The following is a 16,790-nucleotide window of genomic DNA, read 5'->3' as shown; positions in this document are numbered from 1 at the left end:
AGAAAATCCCCAAGGTGACTCTCTGCTGAGCAGGGAGCTTGGGGGGAAGAAGGTGTCTCTCGATCCCAGGACACTGAGATCATGGCCTGAGCCCAAATCAAGAGATGGAGGCTTAGCCAACCGAGCCCCCACCCCAGGCACCCTTCAAAAAATATTTTTTAAGTTATTTAATTCCATGGTTTTCTTTTCTGTTGTACCAGAAATCTGAGATGATAGAGGCTAGAGCTGCCATGTTGCCACCACAGAGAGCCTGAGACTGAGCCAACAGAGCACAAACCACATAGAAAGGCAAGATCATATGATTATATCTGTGAGCCTAGATCTTGCCATACCTGAAGTCAGAGCTGTCCTTGGCTTTCTCTCTTACATGAGCCAATAAGTTTCTGTTTTGCCTATTCCATGTTTGATTGGGTTTATGTCACTGTTTAGTAACCAGGTCCTAAATGAAAAAAATGAAAAGAAAGATCATGCCCCAGCCTTCAGCCGGAGCATTTCAGCCCCTTGGAAAGGGAACTTTGGAGCACAGACACAGGGATCTGAGTTTGATGGAGTGGCTTTTCATGATGTTGTGCTGATGTCGGTGGGGGAGGAGTGATGACAGCAGGCACAGAGAGCGAGCTGGCAATGGCGACGATGCTTATAATGATGCTGGAGAACCTGGCGATGTTGGCGATCTTATTAATGGTGGTAATGGTGGTGGGGGTGGGGTGGCGGTGGCCATTAGCACATTACAAGTGACTCTCCTGGCTCCGCCGCCATCAACTGACCTTACAGCCACTTCCGGAATAAGAAATCTCAGGTCTCCAAGAAACCTCAAAAAGTATCTAGTCCAGCCTCCTGCTTGAAGGCAGGCAAAGTTATTGTCTTCATTTGACAGATGAAACCACTAAAGCTCAACAACTTTGAGTGATTTTCCCAAAGCCCTCCTGGTGAGCCAGGCGCTCAGGCTTTCACCTGCAGACAGATCTGCCCACTTCACCCCCATCTTTCATTCCCAACTACCTGCGGTGTAGACGCCACAGGAATGGTCCTCATTCCTGGGCATGCAGTACAATGGAGCTTTCCATGTCAAAGCCTCAGTCAGCCCCACTCCTGAGTGCCTGGGTGACCCTCTGGGAATGGGGTCTGTTATAAGCAGAAATGTGCCCCCCCTCAATATTCCTATGTTGAAGACCTGACCTTCAGTATCTTAGAATGTGACTACATTTGCAGATGGATCTTTAAAGAGGTCATTAGGTTAAAATGAGGTCTTTAGGATGGACCTTAATCCAATCTGACTGGTGTCCTTATAAGAAGAGGAAATTTGGACAGTTACAGAGGGAAGACCACATAAAGACACAAAGAAAGATGGCTAACTATAAACCAAGGAGAGGCCTCAGAAGGAACCAACCCTACTGACAATTCGATCTTGAACTTCTAGCTTCCAAAACCATAATAAATAAATTTTTGTTTACTTAGCCTGTGGTACTTAGGACATTTATACAGGGTTAGTGCATTAGTATTTCTTAATGCTCCCCAGTTCATTCTAACAGCCAATGTCAGGAATAATTGCCTTGTAAGGTAAACTTACACTGCCCAGGCCTCATTCAAGACACTGACCCACACTGTACCTGTCCAACCACAGATCCAGCTTCCCTACCAAAGTCTCCCACCTCAGTCAGGCTTTCACCGCACCATCTCTTAAGAAGGCCATGCTAGTTTTTGGCACCCTTACTTGCTCCTGCTAGCTATTCCCTAGCCCCAAAATCTTCAAACCGCCCTTCCCCCAAACAATATGCAATTCAAATTTTCATTAAGCGTTTACTAGGCAGGGTGTTATGAAGCTTAACCAAGTACATATTTTTAAAGAAGGGATTTTCAGGGACCTTTGCTCCTAAACAAGGTGGGGAGGTGTGAAGGAGGGATTTCAACTTCACACTACACCTCTCAAGTTACACCAGCTGGGAACCTAGCTGAACCATCTGTAAAAAGCTTGAATCTAAGTTCTCAGAGAGTGAGAGCAGGAATTTCTTTTTTTTTTTTTTAAAGACTTTATTTATTTTTGAAGTTTTCATTTATTTATTTATTTGAGAGAGAAAGAGAATGTGAGTGGCAGGCAGGGGAGGCAGGGAGACAAGCAGACTCCATGCTGAGCATGGATCCCAACCCCAGGACCCTGAGATCATGACCTGAGCCATAACCAAGAGTCAGACCCAACATTCAACCAACCGAGCCACCAGGTGCCCTTAAACATTTTATTTTTAAGCAATCTCTACACCCAATGTGGAGCTTGAACTTATAGCCCCAATATCAGGAGTTGCATGCTCTACCAACTAAGCCAGCCGGGTGCCCCTAGAGCAGGTATTTCCACCATCAGAGAGGAACAAAGCAAGTCCTCTGCTCGGGGGAGCACCATGAACAAGTTGGCAAATTTATGGTGGCAATCTTTGAGTATGTTCTCAGTTTCTACGCACAATTTTCTTTGTCCCACACTGCCCTGCTACTCCACCAGCTAATGCTGGTGAGAAAATACGTCCCTTAACAGCAAAGAGCCTAAGCCCTGCACTTGGAAGAACCCAGTTCATTACGCTGAAAAAATAAATAAATTAAAAAAAAAAAAAAGAACCCAGTTCAAATCCCAGCTCCTCCACTTCCTAGCTATCCAGGAGAATGTCCTCAACTCGGGAATAACCAGAACAGAGTACTGGGTGTTCTTTTGGTGCAGCGTTGGACTTGACTTCACTGATTAGGCAATTTTCATCTCTGTAGGGGCAGAGGTTAACTTATAAATTTTGACCCAGGGCAGATGCAAATAATTTAACCCTGGTGGAAGAATTAGCTCCAAGGGTTATGGCTTATGGCCCTGTTGGACATTAACCAGCTCCCTGTCTATTCGGTAATCTTTCTTTATTAATTTCCTGCTGCTGCTGTAACAATCCACCACATCTTAGGGCTTAAAACAACATAAATTTATCTTAGTTCCAGAAGTCAAAAGTCCAAAATCAGTTTCACTGGGTTAAAATCAAGTGTCAGCTGGGTAGGTTTCTCCTGAGGGCTCCAGAAGAGGATGCGTTTCCTTGCCCCCTCCTGCCTCTAGGGTCCCCCATATTCTGTATCTTGTGGTTGCTTCCTCCTTCCACAAAGTACATCTCTCTAGCCTCATCCCTCTTCTCTCACTCCAGTACTCCCGCCTCCATTGTATGGGACATTTGTGATGATACTACCCAGATAATCGAGAATAATCTCCCATCTCAAAACCCACAAACTTAATTACGACTGCAAAGTCCTTTTTATATATTCCTAAGTTCCAGCGTTGGGACGTGGACATCTTTGGAGGGTAGAAGGACGTTCTTCAGGCTACCACAACTTTCTTATATTTCTTTGTTAAATCACCTGCATCTACCTAAATTCTAGAATGCTCTTTGGATAGGCATTAACATCTTACTGGTTCTCGCACTAATTAATGACTTAAATAAAATCTTTGACATGATGCAATTTGTACTTAAACTTAACTTAATTAATTTAATACTTACCGGAGGCTCATGATGCACATTTTTAAAAATTAGACTCAGCAAAGCTCTGTGACCCTAGGCAAGTCACTCTCCAAATTTTACATCTCTGTAAGCAAGGATGAGACAAATCATAATAATACTTAACTTTAGGGCTTGCTGCAGTAGGGAACAAACTAGACAATGTATGTAAAGCAACTGGTTCAGGGCTCATGCATCGTAAGACCTCAATACATGTTAGACGCTGATAAGAACCCAGAGCAGTGCTCTGGCCCTCTGTATCTCCACTTTCCTAAACTCTGAGGGCTGTGCTCAGCACTCCCTGTGTGCCTCTGTAACTCTCTCTAAGCTACAGACATCCAACATCAGGTACTTTTATTCAGTTTGCAAAAAAGCCCCCTCCCTAGGTGAAAAAGGCGATGCCATTCCAGCAAGAACACCTGGCTGGGCAAAGGGGTGGCGGCTGGTTTTCAGTCTCTGCTCACCCTTCCCCAGCTGGTCCCTCTGCGGCACACACACACTGTGCACACGGCGTGGAAATTCTCTATGATTTTGAAATAAATTGATCGTGGTGACGATCACAGGAAGTGCTCCACATTGTTCTCTAGACAGGAGTGGAATGAGGTAATAATCCTCTGAGCGGAAAGGCAGGACTTGCCTTCGTATTGATTTCATGCCAAAACCTGGCAAATTGCATCAGGCAATTGCTAGGAAACTTACTAGTGTCAGTACTACTATTCTTGCACATGTACCCACACACACCAAAACTAAACTAAACTAAACCACACCTGCCGGAACAACAGACAATCCTCATTCAACAGACTAACTACCAATATTCCCCCCTGTGGCATGTATAACCATGGATGAAACCCTCCGTCCAAGCTTAGTAACCTACAGCTACACACTTGCTGACCACAGAGCTTCTTACACTCAGGGTCATGTTCACACTGTCAATATGTGAATCTACCATGTGAATTTGTATCCTCACTCAATTCCTTAAAAAAGTGGGGGGGGGGAGAAGAAAAGAAAGAAAAAGAACAATGCATAGGTGGAACAAAGCAGCAGCCCATTCGATGTGGGGTCTGGGTCACCAGCAACCAAATGACACGGTCGCTAATTAGAAATGCAGAGTCTCAGGGCCCCCCAGGCCTGCTGCCTCAGAAGCTGCATTTTCTCAAGAGCCGCCAGGCAATTCAAATGCACATCCCAGTTTGAGAAGCTCCGCCCTAGAAACTTCTGAGGGAAAGCAGTGGGTGGTGATATTCTTCTGAATAACTATCCTTCTTTGTAAGGAAAAAATCACAGCATTGCTACAAACCAGCAGGGATGTCAGAGAAGGGAAGTCATGGAATCATTTTTTCTGCAAACATTCATTAGGGCCTGTTGTGTGCCAGATACTATTCTAGGTGCTGAGATACAGCAATGAAAAAAAAAAAGAAAGACAAAAGAAAAAAAAAGTCCCAGTGCTAGAGGATCAAATGAATAGTCTATCCATGTCAAGTGGTGATAAACACTATGAAGCAAAATAAAAATGGGATAGGGAGGGTGACATTTTTGCATTATAAAAAAAAATTTTAAACTTTGTTTTCACATTTTTCCTTCTTTTTACTTCCAAAAGGAAAGGTGTGCAATTTCTGCCCTTTTACATAGTATGATCAGATGATACTTGTGCAAAGATCCAAAGGAGACAGACAAGATTTGTAAATGTTTCCTGGAACAGCATGGCAGGTAAAGGGAATAGCCCATGCAAAGTCCCAGGAAGGAGAAATGACAGCACGAGTGTATGTGAATGAAGGTGATCCGTTGATGACTGCCTGAGGGAGAGGGAAGAGTTGATGATGAAGTTCTCACAGGGGGAAGAGGATGAAATGGAGCAGACAAGAGAGGCCAACCCCATACAGGAGCATGGAGTATCTGTCCAGTAATGCCAGGGAAGTTGGAACATATATGCCCAACCTGAGTAAGCTGATAAATAAAGGGGAAGAGCTCCCAGAGGTTTCCTCTAGTATTGATGGTTTTTCCTTGAAATAGGAATCAAGTCTATGAATTGAGAGAGACAAGAGGAATACTGAAGTATTATAAGCAGAGAGGATAAGGTTTGGAATGATGTAGAAGACAGAGTGAACAGACCAGGGAAGCATGGGCTCAGCACTGACTCCTCCTGGTGACACGTCAGAATCCTCTTGTCTTTCTCCAGCCACGTCCACCTTCAGGTCTGGAGACAAGGAGAAAGTGGGCAGTTGGTGGTGAAGGAAGGGATAGCAAGCTCCCTCTTGACTCCTTAAACCTGTAACTGGAAATGCTTAGCGCCAGAGTTTCCCTGGGGAAGGCAGCTGCTGGAAGCAGGAGCCACGCTTCAGGGTCCCCATCCTTGAAACCCACCTGAGTTCAAATCCTGATTCTGCCACTTACAACTCTGCATCCTGGGGCACATCTTCTCACTTCTCTAAATCTGCACCCTCTTATCTTTGGGCTTCACTGCTCCTATCACCTCTGCCCAGACACTTCCTCTCCCTTTTCCAAGCCAAGGAAATGGTCCTGGTCTGCCACTTGAAGATACACACTTTTTTTTTTAATCAGAGAAGTTTCTTTTTTTTTTTTTAAGATTTTATTTATTTATTTGTCAGAGAGAGAGAGAGAAAGCGAGCACAGGTAGACAGGGTGGCAGACAGAGGCAGAGGGAGAAGCTGGCTCCCCGCCAAGCAAGGAGCCCGATGTGGGACTCGATCCCAGGATGCTGGGATCATGACCTGACCTGAAGGCAGCCGCTCAACCAACTGAGCCACCCAGGTGTCCCTGAAGATACACACTTTTAAATATTCAAATAACTGACTGTGTTCACACATTCATTCAAGTACTCATTCATTCAAGAAATACTAATCACCAGTATCAGAAGAACAAATGGATAAACCCAGGTTCAAATGTAAGTTCCACCACTTACCAGTTATGTAAAATAGACAGAAACAGCTGTACCAGACAGTTTCTGACTTCTCCAAGGCTCAGTTTTCTCTTCTGCAAAACAGAAACATAGTAAAAACTCAGGAAGTATTGGTCATTATTAGTCACAAACACATTTCGCTAGGCACTGTGCTAAGTGCTGGGGATACAAAGATAAAGTAGGTCACCTGTGTCTTACACATCTCACATTGTTGCAAGGGAGACAGCATCTAAACCAATAATAGTTGTGACCCAATTAGGTAAGAGCTGGGCCAAAAAATATATACAGTTCTTACTGACATGTAATGGAGCAAAAGATTTCATTGCACCTTGGGAAGAAGAGAAGTCTTCCTGGGGTGATATTTGGAACAGTCTTCCAATGACTAGATGTTTGCCAGTTGGAGAAGGGAAGGGGCATCCCAAGTTGCAAGAGCAACATGGCACCTTGAAAGGACACAGTGTGCTCATGAAGCTGTGAGGAGCCACAGTCACTGGAACGGAGAGGACATGGAAAAACAGAATAGGAGGTGACGCTTCAGAGGCCAAGGGTCCCGTGTGAGGAGGACCACGTTTGCCACGTAGCCCTTCCGATGTGATCTTATAAGGAATGGGCAACTGTGTTGAGGTTTTCAGGCAGAAGAATGACATCAGGATCTTGACATTAGAATGGAACATAGATGAGAGGCAGAGCAAGATGGAGGGTGGAGAGACCATGTAGGAGGTTCTGTAATAATGCAGGTGAGACATGGTAAGAACCTGAACAAGGGCACTGACAGTTGGCATAGAAAAGAAACTAAGGATCAGAGAGACCACTCAGAAGAAAAATCCACAGGACTCTGGAATGTGTTGGGCTGGATATGGGGTAAGAAGATGAGGGAGTCATTCACCATCAGCCTACTAAACTCACACACCTATAGGTTGCTGAAGCAGAGTTTAAAAATGTTTTAACAAGTGAGGGCTCCAAGTCTAGGAGAGCTCAACAGTTACCTTGGAGCATAGCTTCTTTGACTCTGATGAACATTTGAGCATTTCTTGGTCATCATGTTAACAGTAAAGCAAATACCATTCACTACCCTCAGAAAAGACTACCCAACCATGTATCTATAATGCAAATACAATATTGCTATTAACGATTATGCAATGTGTGTGCTGCAGGGGATGTGAAACAAAAAATAAAATACCTACCCTAGGGAAAGATCTACTTCCTGGAGGCACTCATCCATGAGTACATTTTCAAAGGAGAGAGGTGGGCACTCCAAGAGGAAGGAAATGCCTGAGCTGAGCAGGTGAGCAGGAAAGCATTTCTCAGGTGTGTTCTGAGAGCCCCTCATCCTGTGAGATGCTCCAGAACAAAAGGACTCTTGGTCAAAACGACCTAGAGATGCCACCTCCAATCCCAGCATGTCTCCTTGGACATTCACAACATACTAAAGATCTTGGAAACCCTGCAGTTAAAAATAATTTGTCTAGGGGCACTTGGGTGGCTCAATCAATGAAGGGTCCAACTCTCAGCTTTGGGATCAGGTCATGATCTCACGGTTGTGGGATCGAGCCCCATATTAGGCTCCATGCTCAGGGCCGAGCCTGCCTGAGATTGTCATTCCCTCCCACTCTGTTCCCTTCCCCCCTCCCCATACACAAACACTCTCTCTCTCTCAAAATAAAATAAATAAAGTCTTAAAAAAATTATTTGTCCAGTGAAAAAAGCAAGTCAGTAGTTACATGGGTCAGGTTGGCGGGCTAGGAAAGGGCACAAGGAAACATTTGGGTGATGACGGACATGTTCTATACCTTGATTGAGATGATAGATTACACGGATGCATATCAATGTCAAACTCATTGACCTGTACACATAAAATGCATACATTGTGCTATACATTTTGTGTGTAAATTATACCTCCCTTAACTTGATTAAAAACTATATTTTCCTGTTGGGTTGGTTGGTTTGCTTTTTCCACTTTGGAAAACTTTTTAATTATTTTCATTAATATTCCCTCAAAAGGCCTATTTCTTTGAACACCATCTGGAGAAACACCAGTGTGTTAGTTTCCTATGGCTGCTGTTACAAATTACCACAAACATGGTTGTTTAAAACAACATAAATTGATTATCTCACAGTTCTAGAGGTCACAAGTCTGAAATGGGTCTCACTGGACTAAAATCATGGTATTCCCAGTGCTGCATTGATTCTGGAGGCTCTGGGGAGGGAAGGATCTGGTTCTTGGCCTTTTCCAGCTTCCAGAAGCTTCCTGCATTCCCTGCCTCAGGGACCCTCTTAGCTTCATCTTCAAAGTCAGTGACCACATCACTCCAACCACTAACTTCCCTAGCTCTCCTCATCTGACTTCTATCTCCCTCTCTCACTCACAAGGACTCTTGTGATTATCCTGGGCCCCTCAACTTTCAGGATTATGTATTCACCTCAAACTCCTTAATCGGATCACATCCACAAAGTTCCTCACAGGTTCCATGTACTGGGACATCTCTGGCAGAGGCAGGTGGAGGGAAGACACTATTCTGCTCAACACAACCAGTTTTTAGTGTAAAATCAGAGGAGTGAATAATAAGCCTGGAAAAGAAGGTTGAGGCCAGCTCAGGCTAAAGGATTTGGTAAGCAACAGGCAGAACTTCTTTACCATTAAATGGGTATGTATATGTGTTTTAAAATACAAAAGCTATCCATTCGGTATTAAATTTTTTTCATCAGATCCCCAGCCACCCAGTCTCCCTCTCTGGGACCAAAAATGTTACTTACAACTTTCTTATACATTATTCCAGAAGTGATCCATACCTACCTAATTCTACTCTTTTCCACAAAGATTAGAGTAGTATAAAAATTGTCCCAGAAACTTTCTAATTGCCCTTTGAGAATATAAGTTGAATATCATACCAGAGCAGAACAAAGAGTTTCTTTAAAAAAAAATTAAAAGTTTATTTATTAATTTTTTCAGTAATCTCAAACGCAAAACCCTGAGAACAAGAGTCACACGATCCACCAACCGAGCCAGCCAGGTGACCCCAAAGACAGCTTCTTTATTCATTTCAAATGGGTAGATAGCATTTAATTGTATAGACCAGTGATTCTCAACACACTTGTTCATTAGAAGGGCCTGGGGAGATGTTGAAAGAAAAATTGGAACAGGAGTTCCAGTTACCTGTTTTCTGCAATAAACCACCTCAGAAGTTAAGAAGTATAAAACAATGACCATTTTATTACGCTCACAATTTGGAGGGCCAAGAATTCTGGCAGAGCACTGTGGGGATAGCTTTTCTCTGCTCCACAGTGACTGGGAGTCGGGGGCTCGGTGGGGTGGTCTGGATGGCTGGGAGATGGTAGGAATGGTTTGATCGGGTCTGGGGCCTTGATTCTGACATCAGCAGGAGTCTTCAGTTACTGTCCACATCATATTAGCAAAAGCTGAAATATGCAAAAAATGCTTCCTGACTCACATGCCTAGTGCCTGGGCTGGGGCTGAATAAAATGCTCTCTCTCTCTCTCTTTCCCCCCAGTCTACCCCCTTCCATGCAACTAACCTGGGCCTCCTCACAGTACGGTGGTCTCAGCATAGTCAGACTTCTTACATAGCAGTGGGCTCATCCCAGAGCTTGAGTTCTGAGAGGCCAGTGCAGGAGCTACAAAGCTTCTTACAACTTAGCCTTGGAGGTCTCAGGCTATCTATTTGATCTCCTTCTATTGGTCAGGCAAGTCCCTAAATAAGAGACTATGCCTATTTAAGAGAAGGGGAATGAGACTCTACTTCTCAATAAGAGAAGTGGCAGAGAATTTGCGGTCATCCTAATATACCACACCCAGGTGACCTGAATGTGCAACCAGGCTTAAAAACCACAGTGACGAATGTACCAGACCTTATTAACCTGACTGATGAGTGTGCAGGCGGGCACAGCCAGGGAGCCAGCCCTCGGTATGCGGGGCGGGCGTCATTTCACACATGGGCAAATATGTCTGGGATAAATTGCTGGAGGTGAACCTGGTGTGGATTAAGGACACCGGGCTGGCCCAGTCGGTAGAGCATGTGACTCTTGATCTCAGGATCATGAGTTCAAGCCCCACCATTGGGGGTAGAGATTACTAAAGAAGGGGAGGAGAAAAAAAAGAAATTGGTATGGATTAAAGATGAGGCATTGGAAGTTTTTTGTTTTGGAGGGGTTTCCATCTTTCTTGTTATTCTCAAAATATGGTAGTACTAAAGTCCAAGAGGTATTGGACCGGGTTGGCCCTTGTGTAGGCTCGAGTGCGTGGGAGGAGGCAGAGGTGAGTGCCCAGGAATATGGAAGCATCATATCAAAAGGACAGCAGTAGCTACTGTGCCAAGTTCAAGAGCCCTTATACATGGCAGGGCTTTGGCTCCAGGTCTCAGGGAGGAACAAGGGGTGGTAACTGCCATGAGACAATTGAGCAAAAGAAGAGCCAGTGCAGAAGGGTCTGGTGGGAGAAACAGGGAAGGTGAAGGAGAGGGATCATCCTGTCCTTTCTCCTATGACTGAAGGGCAAAGGCGTGTGACCCAAAGTAGGTAGGAGTTACTGGATCCCATTAGAGCGAGGCCAGACCACCCTACGGCTGGTTTACTGGCTTTGGCGGGCAGCGGAATACTGGTCATAAGAAGGGAGACAAACTGTTCTAATTTCTGGGCAGCTTGTTTCTTCTAGGCCTCTAGTACTTCCTCCTGGTTGACCTTCTTGGTGTCATAATCCAGGACGACTTTGTTAGCGATGAGGGAGAAGCCAAAGACTTGAAGTCCACAGTGCCTTGCCAGCTACAACTGCTGGTACTTGTGTTCATGCCAACAGCATCCGCCCCCAGCTCCACAGCAGCCTACGCGCTGCCACAGGCTCGAAGGTGAGGCCTGCCCCCATCACACAGGTGCCTTCCTTTCGCTCCTTCTGCTCCCCCATTTGTTTCCTGGCACTGTGCACCTTCTGCCTCATAGGCATTGGACATGGCTGGGACACGAACTCCAAACCTTTCAGCCTTGGGCCCTCTAAGAGGGTTCAAACAACTGAAGCCAGGTAGGTTGACCTGACCACGGATCAGCATGGTATCTCCAACCACAACCTCGGGGTCGAGTCCTCCCCCTGCAATGGTGACCACTAAGGTGTCCACACCCATAAGGAAGAACAACCTCACTGGGAATGTCACTTTCAAGACTGAGTAGCCTTCGTGCATGAGAAACCTGCCCTGCACCATCACACAGTCTGTGCCATCCAGGAGCCCAAACACCAGCCAACCAGCAGCACTCGGCACACTGTATTTTGGGGAAAGTTTGGTATCTAACTGTAGACAAAGCTTTGGGCCTCAGTTAATTTATCAGCCAGATTTCCCAGCCCAGAACCACAGAGGACCTCCGCTTGAGGTCTGTGCTCGGTGGGGCGCAGAAGCCATTTGCTGAGGTTCTCATCATTATACGTAGATTCATTCTTTGAGGGGCTGCAGCCGCCACTGCTCTCTCAAAAACCTTGCCCTTTACCTCTGGGATCTGGTCCCCTGAACTGCACCACACTGCGCTGAGCCCTACTCCCTGGGAGTCGTGTGCACCGTCCTGTCCTGGAAGTTTATGAGTAATAAAGTGACACAAGCAAGTCTGAACTTGAGAAGATCCAGTTGTCTGCACTGCCCAGGATGGAGCAGAGGGAGACTGGAATTGCAGACAGACCAGACTGATGGTGGTCAGACTATCTGGGGGGTCGACCATAAGGTAGAAGTGTAGCTGGAGAGGGACAGGTGAGTCAGAGCACCAAAGTGCTTGGATTCTTGTTCCAAGTGCTGGAAGACAGAGGCTGACGAGGTGATCAGCTTGGTGGAGGGATGACAGGCCCTGGAGTGCTCATGGCCAGTTTCTTAGAAGAGGTAGGACTTGAGATGGAGCGTGCACGGTGAGGAAAGCTTTAACAGGCAGCAAGGAAAAGGGAAGACAATCTTTCCACCAGCATTTCATGTGTTACAAGACATGGAGGAAACTTCTTTTTGTTTTTAAATAAAGATTTTATTTATTTATGAGAGAGTAAGTGAGTCCATGCACATGAAGGGGACAGGAGAAAAGTAGGAGAAGGGGGAGGGGAGGGGCAGAAGTAGAGTCCACCCTGAGCAACGAGCCCAATGCGGGGGTCGATCCTAGGACCCTGGGATCATAACCTGAGCTGAAGGCAGACTCTTAACTGACTGAGCCACCCAGGCACCCTGGAAGCTTCTCATTGATACAGAAAATGCACCTCAAGCACTTAGGGCTTACTCGGTGCCTGTCACCCAGCAAATATTCAAAACTATGATGCATTATTATCAATAACAGCAAGTAATACCTATTAAAAGCTTAACAAATTGGGACCTGACTTTGGACGGCAACCGTCAATGTTCTCGTTACTTCTAAACAGATCTATGTGGAATAGGAAAAGCTTAGGTTCTTCAACCATTGGCCCAATCTGAAACAGACAGTGGTTTCCTCATTCTGTCTTAGAACCTTCATCAACTTCCCTTCCTTCCAAGGGAGAATCAGCGGGAACTGACCAGCTGAACAGAGAATCCCTAGAGTCCCATTCCTGTCCCACCATCACGCTCTCAGCCTGGTACTCGTCTCCTTGTCATCTTGTAAAACTTGATCCCAGGAGCTGATTTTCTGTGGGGTGCATTAACAAAGAAAAGATCCCAGAGGAAGTATAGAAAGGGTCTCACTGTAGACGTGTTCCAGTTCTGGGTGGCACGGGGCCATGAAAAGAAGTAACATCTGGATAGTATCCTATGATATGGCAACCCTAGTGATCCTTTGGGACTCAGCTCAAAAAATCCTTCCTCCAGGAGTTCCTGATGGCCCTGAAACTGTTTAAGTGCCCCCATATGTGCTTTCTTATACTCAGAACCTCCCTTGTCATAGAAATTATGACACCATTGTTATTCTCGTATATGGGTCTCCCTTATATATATATAGATGCTCTCTTATAAACAAGCTCTTATTTGTATGTCTCTGTAGTGGAAGACCCCAAAATGACCCCCAGTGGCTTCCGCTTCTTGTTGCCTATGCCTTGGTATAATCCCCTGCCCTTGATTATAGTAGGACCTGTGACTTCGTGCTAATCAATAGAATACAGCAAGGTGAACAGAGGTCACCCCCAGGGTGATGCTGGGTTACATAACCCTCTTTCAGCAGACTGGAGCAGGAGACTTTGCGTTCTGACTTGATGAAGTAACTGGTCGTGTTGAAGAAGCCCATATGACAAGGGAGCTACAGGAGGCCTCTAGTTGTCATGGGTAGCTGCTGTGGGCTTCTAGAAGTGGTGCCCAGGAAAGAAAAGTCAAGAAAAGAGTGGGGGGCTGGGGGTGCAGGGAGCCAATGTTCTGTAGCCTGATGGAATCCAGCTGACAGCCAGTCAAAACCAAAGCCTACAGTCTTACCATGGTAAGAAATCAAACCCTTCCAGCAAGCTCAATGAGTTCGGAAGCAGATTTTTTCCTCAGCCAAGCTTCCACAACACCACTCAGTGGACATCTTTTTTTTTTTTTTTTTTTTTTTTTATTTAACAGAGAGAAATCACAACTAGGCAGAGAGGCAGGCAGAGAGAGAGGAGGAAGCAGGCTCCCCGCGGAGCAGAGAGCCTGATGCGGGGCTCGATCCCAGGACCCTGGGATCATGACCTGAGCCGAAGGCAGAGGCTTTAACCCACTGAGCCACCCAGGCGCCCTCAGTGGACATCTTGAATGCAACCTTGTAAGACCCCTTGTAAGCGGAGAAGCCAGCTAAGCTGCACACAGACCCCTGACCCACAGAAAGTATGATAGAAAAATGTATATTGTTTAAAGCTTCTGAATTTGTGGTAATTTGTTACAGTAACAGAAAATAAATACATGCATTTGTTACAGTAACAGAAAATAAATACATGTCCCCATAGACAAGAAGCTCTGTGTAAGCAGGAACCCATGCATAGGGCATCCCGCATTGTACCTCCAGCATCTCCCACGATGCTCAACAAAGAAGTGTTGAATGAATGTACATCATCCCTACGATACTTGCAAACACTCCATAAGAAGGAGTATTTTTACTCGAATGTTATTAAGACTGAGAGAACGTAAATGACATATCCAAGATTCACACTGAGAGAGAAGAGACAGGACTTGAACTAGCATCTCAGACCAAACCGCAAGCTCATTCACTAATGTCACAGCTGCAGGAAAAGTGCAGGCTTTCCATCTTGGCAGAGCCAGTGGAAGCCTACACAAATTATGATCCCTAGCCCACGTTCGTAGCAGACATCACTAATAAATCCCTGTATGCTTTCAGGCTGCCTCCATTGCAAACCCTCTCAACTCAGCATTTCAGTAACCACAAGCAATTGATCAGAGCTGGCCCAGGAGAGGAAACCTATTTATCATCTGGGCTCTGAGCTCCGAGTTCTATCTGTATCTCCACGCAACTGGAGTTGGGATCCCTTCCTAGGAACGTATGGGGAATGATATGAAGGAAAAGAAAGTTTGGGCATAGATAGAAGTGGTACCCAGGAAAGAAAAGTCAAGAAAAGAGATGGGGGGGGGGGGTACTGAGAGTGCAGGGAGACCATGTTTCTAGAACCTTCCTTGCAGAGGAATGCCTTACAACACTTCCAGGCAGGAAATTCCACTAATGATGCATGCTACAGCTGGGTTTTCTCATGGCTGGCTTCCCCAAGTCAGCTGATGGTGTCTTCCTTGCACAGTGATCATATTCAGCAATTAGAATCCTTTCTTAATTATCATCACCGTCATGCCCTCCCAGCCGATGACCCCACCAGGGGAGCGATGCATTGAACATGGGCCGTAGCTGATATTTTTGTTGTTTTGACAATTAAGGTGTTCTGTTTGCCCGAGGGGTTACAGTTTTGATATTTCAAACATTAATCCCCAGGAAGGAAAGCTAACTGTTCAAACAAGGAATACCTAGGCTGCCATAAATGTGACAAAGCCTTAAAGAAGGAAAACAGATTGAAAAGTGAAGCAAACAGTCAATGAATTAGTCGTTTGGTTTTTACTTTATCTGTTAATAAATTGATGAAATCCACTCTGCTCTAGGCATTAAACAGACCAGGGGCACCAAACGTATTGTGCTGATAATACCACCTCTCACGCCATGGCAGGCATTACTAATTAATCACATCATTCTCTCCCCCCTGAGTCCCAGCTTGGTCTTGGAAACTGTCCCAACATGGAGGGCCAAGCAACCAATAACCATCTATCATTTTGGATCTCCAGGCAAAACTACTTGCCATCCAAAATTACAGGCACAGCCCCAACTCACAAGTATCAAACAAAAAACTGTAGAGTGAAGCTTTAGGATGAAGAGCACTGAAACTGGCCAGAGAATGCCTGGATTTGAAGCCCACTTCTGCTCTCCATTAGCCATCTCATGCCTCTGTTTTGTTACCCATAAAATGGGAATCATAAAGCATGTACCTCATTAAGCTACAATGATGATAACGTGAGTCCTAATACATTACAGATCCTGAAATAGTACCTGGCAAGCATAAACCCTGGCTATTCTTATATTTGATTCCTTTTATTCTATGTACAAAATCTAGCTCTCCTACTGGACATAGGCTGTTCAAAGGTGGGCACCATGCTTTTCCTTCTTTGTATCCCTGGTGCTTAAAACACAATGGGAGCTGAATCTGTTGAATTACATTCTTCCAGCCAGACTGGCAGACTCACTATTCCTCCCCCCAGTGCCTGGCCCATTTCTGCCTCCTGTCTCTCCCATGGTTTTCCCTCTCCCCACACCCCCTACCAGCCACCATCTCTTCAAGGCCCCAATTAATTTTCCTCACCCTTCTATTCTCCCTACCAAACCCACCCAGCCAATATTCATCTGATTTCTACCCATCCTTCTGAGCCTCCCCCAGCTGGAGTAGTTATTCATCTGTCCACCAAATAGTTCCAGCTCTCTGCCTTCTGGGCACATAGTGGAATTTGACTTCCTGCCCTACTCCTGTGGTTGGGTGCGACCCTATTAAAAGTCTGGTCCGTGAGCGGAGAATCTGACTGCTGGTGGGAGACCCTTCCAACTTCAGATCTGTTTCCGCTGCCACAGCTACCTGCAATGTTCCAACCTGCAAGTGCTCGACCTGTCCAGTCTGGAGTGAAATTAGGAGGAGCAGGGCCACTGACTGACCCATGATGGACCAATAGCAGGAATGAGAAATAAATCTTCATTTTTTTAAGCCACAGAAATTTTCTTGTTGCTATTTCTGCACCATCACCTGATTTATCCTGACAGATGCATTACCTTAAGGTCAGCATCCCCCCACAAGCCTCCTCTAGCCACCCTGACCCACAATAATTTCTTCAAAAGGGCAGGGGGGAAAGCCTCTTACTCATTTTTATCCCCAAA

General features: G+C 45.5%; 1 pseudogene; it reads right to left on the bottom strand.

Annotated features, from left to right (window-relative positions):
- Positions 1 to 10,904: 10,904 nt before the first annotated feature.
- LOC123941668 lies at positions 10,905 to 16,575 on the bottom strand (annotated as a pseudogene).
- Positions 16,576 to 16,790: the final 215 nt, after the last annotated feature.

Source organism: Meles meles, chromosome 1, assembly GCF_922984935.1.
Source record: "Meles meles chromosome 1, mMelMel3.1 paternal haplotype, whole genome shotgun sequence".
Classification (NCBI taxonomy): Eukaryota; Metazoa; Chordata; class Mammalia; order Carnivora; family Mustelidae; genus Meles; species Meles meles.
The sequence above is the reverse complement of the archived record's forward strand: the minus strand, read 5'-3'. Positions and strand labels throughout refer to the sequence as shown.